Consider the following 7,259-nt stretch of genomic DNA (forward strand, 5'->3'; position numbering starts at 1 on the left):
CTAATCACTTAGGGGAGACCTYGACCTCTAAGATATTAGGGAAAGTAAAAAACAATTTGAAAAACAACATGTTTTGCGRCCAATTTTGGATTTCTTTGAAATGATTCATTAAAACGTTAGATTTTCATTAATACATAAGCAAAAAACGACACGAAATAGCCGAAAAAGTGTTTTTTGTAGATAAATGGGCTTGAAACTAATAAAAATAACACAAAATTTTAAAAACAGACAAATTTTTCTTAAAAAATAACAGATTTGCAAACAGATCTGGCATTTTTTTGTTTCCATTTAAAAAAATATTAAAAAATACGATGTAAAAATAATCAAAATCAAATGAAAAAAAACCAATCACTTAGGGGAGACCTGGACCTCTAAGATATTAAGGAAAGTAAAACATTTTTGAAAAACAACATGTTTTGCGCCCAATTTTGGGTTTCTTTGAAATGATTCAGCAAAATCTTATTTAAACGTTAGATTTTCATTAATACATAAGCAAAAGACGACACGAAATAGCCGAAAAGGTATTTTTGTAGATAAATGGACTTAAAAGTAATGAAAATAACACAATATTTAAAAAACAGACAAATTTTCCTTAAAAAATAACAGATTTGTAACCAGATCTGGCATTTTCTTGTTTCCATTTAAAAAAATATTAAAAAATACGATGTAAAAATAATCAAAATCAAATGAAAAAAAAATATCACTTAGGGGAGACCTGGACCTCTAAGATATTAGGGAAAGTAAAACATTTTGAAAAACAACATGTTTTTCGCTCAATTTTGGATTTCTTTGAAATGATTCATTAAAACGTTAGATTTTCATTAATACATAAGCAAAAAACGACACCAAATAGCCAAAAAGGTATTTTTTGTAGGTAAATGGGCTTAAAACTAATGAAAATAACACAACATTTAAAAAAACCGACAAATTTTTCTTAAAAAATAACAGATTTGCAAGCAGATCTGGCATTTTGTTGTTTCCATTTAAAAAAATATTAAAAATACAATGTAAAAATAATCAAAATCAAATGAAAAAAAAACTAATCACTTAGGGGAGACCTGGACTTCTAAGATATTAAGAAAAGTAAAACATTTTTGAAAAACAACATATTTTGCACTCACTTGGATTTCTTTAAAATGATTCAGCAAAATCTTATTAAAACGTTAGATTTTCATTAATACAAAAGCAAAAAACCACACGAAATAGGAGAAAAGATATATTTGTTGTAGATAAATGGGCTTGAAACTAACATAAAATTAAGAAAACAGACAAATTTTCTTTAAAAAATAACATATTTGCAAGCAATTTCTTGTTTCCATTTAAAAAAAAAATATCAAAAATACGATGTAAAAATAATCAAAATCAAATGAAAAAAAACTAATCACTTGGAGGATACCTGGACCTCCAAGATATTAAGGAAAGTAAAACATTTTAAAAAAGAACATGTTCTGCGCCCAATTTTGGATTCCTTTGAAATGATTCAGCAAAATCTTATTAAAACGTTAAATTTTCATTAATACATAAGCAAAAAACCACTCGAAATAGTCGGAAAAGATATTTTTTGTAGATAAATGGGCTTGAAACTAATGAAAATAACACAAAATTTAAAACACAGACAAATTTTCCTTAAAAAATAACAGATTTGCAAGCAGATTTGGCATTTTCTTGCTTCCATTTAAAAAAATATTAAAAAATACGATGTAAAAATAATGAAAATCAAATGAAAAAAATCTAATCACTTAGGGGAGACCTGGACCTTTAAGATATTAAGGAAAGTAAAACATTTTGAAAAACAACATGTTTTGCGCCCAATTTTGTATTTCTTTGAAATGATTTAGCAAAATCTTATTAAAACGTCAGATTTTCATTCATACATAAGCAAAAAAGGACACGAAATAGCCAAAAAGGTATTTTTTGTATTTAAATGGGCTAGAAACTAATGAAAATAACACAGAATTAAAAAAAAAACAGACAAATTTTCCTTAAAAACTTACAGATTTACAAGCAGATCTGGCAATTTTTTTTTTCATTTAAAAAAATATCAAAAAAAATACGATGTTAAAATAATCAAAATCAAATGAAAAAGACTAATAATTTCGCAATTTCTAGTTTCGATCCAGCAAAATCTATCAAAAAACATTTAAATTTTCATTGAAAAGTGAGCAAAAACCACATAGAATATAAAATTTTACGATTCGTTGCATTTATCCCAACTAAATTTTTAAAGTAAGACATTTTCGTAAAAAATAGACTAAGTCGAAAAAAATATTTGACTTGTTTCACTGCAATTTTGAGGAATAATGCCTATGCCAAAAAAATCTTAAAATTGACACCAACTTGAGGTAAAAAATCACAATCATTTACAGTCACCCGGTATAAAAATTGACTAGTCTGATATGTACTTAATGTTGCCAACTGAAATTAAAAATCACAGGACGCTCAGACTATGATTTTCAGACCAAATTGGGTTTTGTTTTTTGTTGTTTTTCAAAAATAAAACTTAATGTGAGCATAAGGGAGTTGCTTACGTTGGATCAATTTTTATTTCTCTTCCATTAAAAGAACATTTGTACTAAAACTGAACACGGTTTTCCCAAACCTCATTTCACTGCTTTTTGTAAAACACTCATTTACCTAAAAAATGCTCCCATAACTTCTTAAATAGATATAACTGTGAATTGATGCCATTTAGATCAAGCCGTAACTAATTTAACATGCTAAAGATATTTTTATTGTTTAGTTTTTATTTATTTTGGTACCACATCTACAAGTGAAAATTAAAACAACTTACATTTTTTTCGTTTGCGTTTTATAAAATCATTCTAACATTATACTTACGTTATGTTACGTTAACTTAAAAAACATTTTTTTTCCTTTTACATTTACATTTTTGTATACAATGTTATTGCTAGATGCTATTAAGTTTATCATCTTCCGTGATTACGTTTACTATTACCAATTATATTTACGTCCTTAAATATTGCATAATAGTGAAAATTAAAACAACTTACATGTTACGTTTACGTTTGCGACATTATGTTATTAAGATAGAGTCACATAAGTCACTAGTTTTTATTCTAATATTACACTTACGTTTACGCTAAGTTACCTTCGCTTTAAAAAAGTTTTGTTGGGAAATTTGGAAGCACTAAAAATAGAAGATGGTAAAAGGAAGAGATTGAATGAAGGTAAAAAACAAAAATTCAATTAACATTATATCTATTAGAATATGTAACATGTTTTAAAGCACTTTTTTGACATCTTTTTGAATTTTCTTCAGAAAAATTAAAAAAATTGAGATAACGATAGACAAGCTCTTTTGCTTTTTTATCTTATACTCTTTCTCTTTCTTATGCTTTGCTCTCTTTTTTGTTCATATGCGTTATTCTCTCTCTCTCTCTTTTTCTTATTTGCTCTTAGGCGCTCCCTCTTTCTCTTATTATACTTATTAGAACATGTGCACATTTGAACATTTGCATTGTGTTTTCATTTAAATTAGAGAAATATTGCTGACTTTACCGGGGTTATATCACTAAGCCACCACGCCGCGCGCAGTCTTTTTGTTCTAATCCAATATATTCATACATAAAAAAAATTAAAAAACTTATTTTTTGCGTATCTACAACGTTTTAAAACTTCTTTTCTGAATTTTAAAGTTTTTAATTTTTTTGGTTCTTGGCAAAATTTTGTGAAATCGATTTTCAGCACTTTTAATTTTGTATCTAAGAAAATTGTCCTGTGCACAACAAATGACTAATTTTGCGTATTAATTTCAATATAAAAAGTTTAAGTTTTTTCATGATGGTACAAAAATAAGATTTTTGAAACTTTGTTCAAGCATGTTTTAGTTCCTTTAAGTTTCAAAACTAGTTCCGTGATTACGTACTTACGTTTACGTTCTTAAGTTACTATCTAATTAACTTAAACAAACTTAAAAAAGTAATGTTCAAATTTTTACGTTCCAAAACTATACCTACTATTCTGTTTTTTTATGTACTTATTTTTTATACTATTCTTAAAAATTTTGACAATTTCAATATACTCCATATTTTAAAATCTTATACATCAAATTGAAATTTATTAAACTTTTTATTTATTTTGACAGTTTTTAAAAAGTGTATATTGTTGTAGAATAGTATACGAGTACTTATTCTATAATAAAAAATCATGATGTGACCATTCTAACACTAAATATTTTTGCACAATATGAGTATTCTGTAATTAAAAATTAACAAAGAAGATTGTTATTCCATAATAGTCCTAGAAAAAAAATCTTAGTCACTATTTCAGCAATATGTAATAAAGTAGTAACAAAATCAAACTCAATATAAAATTAATTGACTTTCACTTTTCAAAAAAATGTTGTGATTCACAAAAAAACTTAAATTTGATTAAAAACGGGCAGAAATTTTCATAAACTGAAAAAAATTTCAATTTTGTTGTCTACATATGTAGTTGCAATTTTTATGTTTCTTCGCTAACCAGGTGGTAAAAATGATAGAAATTATGCCGATAATACTTGCTTCACCCGATATTAAAAAATAAAGAAAGCGTTAACTTAAAACTTAACTTAAAAAATAGAGGCCGTTAACTTGAAGAAAATGTGTACAACCAATTCCAATTCCAAAAAAATTCTACCCAAAATCCAGTAATAATCCATCGTAATTTTTTTTTCTGACTAATTTGTATAATTCTAAATGAATTTCCAACAGTTCAATGTAATTTTGAAAAGAAATTATCTCCGATAATTTCAAGAAGAATTCAATAATTCTAAACAAACCAAAGATTAATTCCAATTTTGGTTAAACTCCAAAAATTTGTACAACTAATTTTAGTTAGCGGCCGCCACTGGTGTTGGGGAAAATTATCGCTCCCCCTATAAAAATGCGTGTCAAATATTTATTGAGAAAGGGTGGCAACGTCCAGATTCCGTCATTGTCATTCTGTTTGCCCACAATCAATATCTTAGTAGGCTCATTTCCGAGAACAAGAGGTCTGACTAAGTCGTTTAATGTTAGCTATCACCTGACAGGGGTGCGAAGTGAATTACCCCTTTTCTCTGGAAACGAACTACAATTCACACTTTCCAGAAACAAACCACTAATCATTAATAATAACGCTATTTTCCTATTCACCACCCACAAAACGTTTGCTTTTCACAGAACCAGTTTGTGACTTTTATCTATGAATATTTTAAAAGTTAGGGCTAGGACGAACGTTTAATTAAATTTTATTTCAATCGATATGTTTTTGCGTATAAAAGGTAGGTACACCTACATGTGGACTAAATTTACCACTTGGGACTAATTTTAAATAACTGACCTCCACAAAGGTATCATAATTGTGCGACACTTGACCGGTTTCAAATTTAATTTTACGTGACTCAGCCTCTATTAGTTTTAACAACATTGATAATGATAACTCAATTCAAAATTGAAAATCCGGTCTAACTCCCATATTTATAGATCACTTCGAATACGAAGAATTTAAAGGTTAGCTTGGGGGGTTCCATACACTTCCATATCAATTAATTTACTAATCTATTTGTAGAAGATGAATCATGTGTTTGACTCCAAAGACCGTTCTTTGAACCAACTTTCAATTCAAACATCAGGTACAACGTCCAATTTAATTCCACCCTGTATTATGGTTCATACAGTACAGCAAATTCCTTCGATTGGAGTCATCAAATCGTCGAAGCTTAAACTGGGTTTAACTGAACGATATCCAGATATATTTACGGAAAAACTATTAGGGTCGGTTTATTTATGGCAAGCGCATGATTTAAACGATGTTGAAATTTTTTCGAAATTCATTTCAAGTGCATTGAAATGCAATACTTCCAACATGATTGACGCCTCATTAGCATATCTACTCTACAACAAATATATTTATCTATTTTATAACATGATTTATGACACCACAAGCTGAAATTTCTAATTTTTACACGTGAATCACAAAAAAACTGCTTAAAGCAGTGACAGGTGTGAAATAAGAATAGTATATTATATCACATTATATCACAAGGTAGAGAAGAGATTTTTCATGGAAATAATAAATGCGAGGCTATAAAAATCTTCTCCACCGTGTTTTATATAACATTTTTTTCACTACAAACATTTATTACCCAAAATACCTAATGGAGATGTTCCCCCAGACGTAACATGTCGTAATTCACAACTACTATTTTTGTTAATTCACTATTACCTACAATAATTAATTACTTACCTACCTTATGGGAAGTATTTTCTTCTTATCGCAAATGAGGTTATGTCATTTTTGAACTTCTGCAACTACCTATTAAAAGAATTTTCTAACTTCATAATATGAAATATTTCTTAAAATAACAAAGAAACTGCAAAGTAAAGGGAAAAAGTGTTCAAATTTGCCTCACTACTACTATTTTAACAAGAAATAAACCCATTTTTATTTGACAGTTTTGACATTAATAGAAGAATTAGAGTTGGGGTTATTGTGATGTTTTTAATGAGAAAATTTAATTTTTTATTTGATTTTGCATTAATTTCATCTCGAAATACTTCCGTTAGTACTGTGATGGTCATAGTTTTCAATAATAATATTCTAGAAATATTACTATAGTAGATTTCATTGAAATTGGCTATGGAATTTCATATTTAAGTTTGTAGCCCTGCGCTCTTTGATTACTTACCTAAACTGACATGACTGACATTTTTATTCGTTTTTTCACTGTTTCGTTATTCCCAGTATTTTTTTCAAATTATAATTAAAAGTAGTTCTCTTCAGATCCCCAGATTTAGAATACTAAGGTATGTTTGAAAACAATCAATTTTTTTGTTCCTGTTTTAGGATAATGGAATCAAATATACCAATTTAAATAAACCAAATTATTTTTTCCAAAGCAAATAGTGTATGTTTTTGGTGTTAAAACTATAGCTAGAAACAGGGTGTTAAACTTTTTATGAAAAAAAACTCTGATTTCGGTTGGTTATTCCTTTAATTTTTTTATTTCTATTGATTATTATTTTTTTGAATGTATTTTGAAAGAGTTTTTATTTTATGTTTTGATTTCCAAGTGTTACTGATTTGTGTTATAATGTTTAAGTTTTATAATTTTTCTATTTTTTTAACTTTTACACTTTTACACTCCAATTTATGGTTTTAGAGATTCATGTCTTATGGTTTCATTTATAATTTCCGTTAGAAAAAATATGGTTTTATGTTCCTATTTTGTATAACATGTTTTTGTGTTTGTAATAAAATATGTATTTTTAAACTAC

The 7,259-nt window shown here is 27.4% G+C and overlaps 1 protein-coding gene across 2 annotated transcripts in view; it reads right to left on the bottom strand.

The window, feature by feature from the left end:
• The window catches only part of LOC123006792 (bone morphogenetic protein 6), a 17,801-nt gene extending 11,389 nt beyond the window's left edge, over positions 1–6,412 (bottom strand). The window contains exon 1 of one of the 2 annotated variants that reach the window (XM_044401567.1): positions 6,233–6,412. The gene's annotated coding sequence lies outside the window, so the exon portion shown is untranslated. Of the gene's footprint in view, positions 1–6,228 lie in introns of both variants that reach the window. The other variant, XM_044401566.1, reaches the window with a different exon arrangement.
• Between the last annotated feature and the right edge of the window lie 847 nt (positions 6,413–7,259).

The sequence above is a fragment of the Tribolium madens genome, unplaced genomic scaffold, assembly GCF_015345945.1.
Source record: "Tribolium madens isolate multiple individuals breed KSU strain unplaced genomic scaffold, Tmad_KSU_1.1 Scaffold_2;HRSCAF=44;Tcas5.2_LGX, whole genome shotgun sequence".
Classification (NCBI taxonomy): domain Eukaryota; kingdom Metazoa; phylum Arthropoda; class Insecta; order Coleoptera; family Tenebrionidae; genus Tribolium; species Tribolium madens.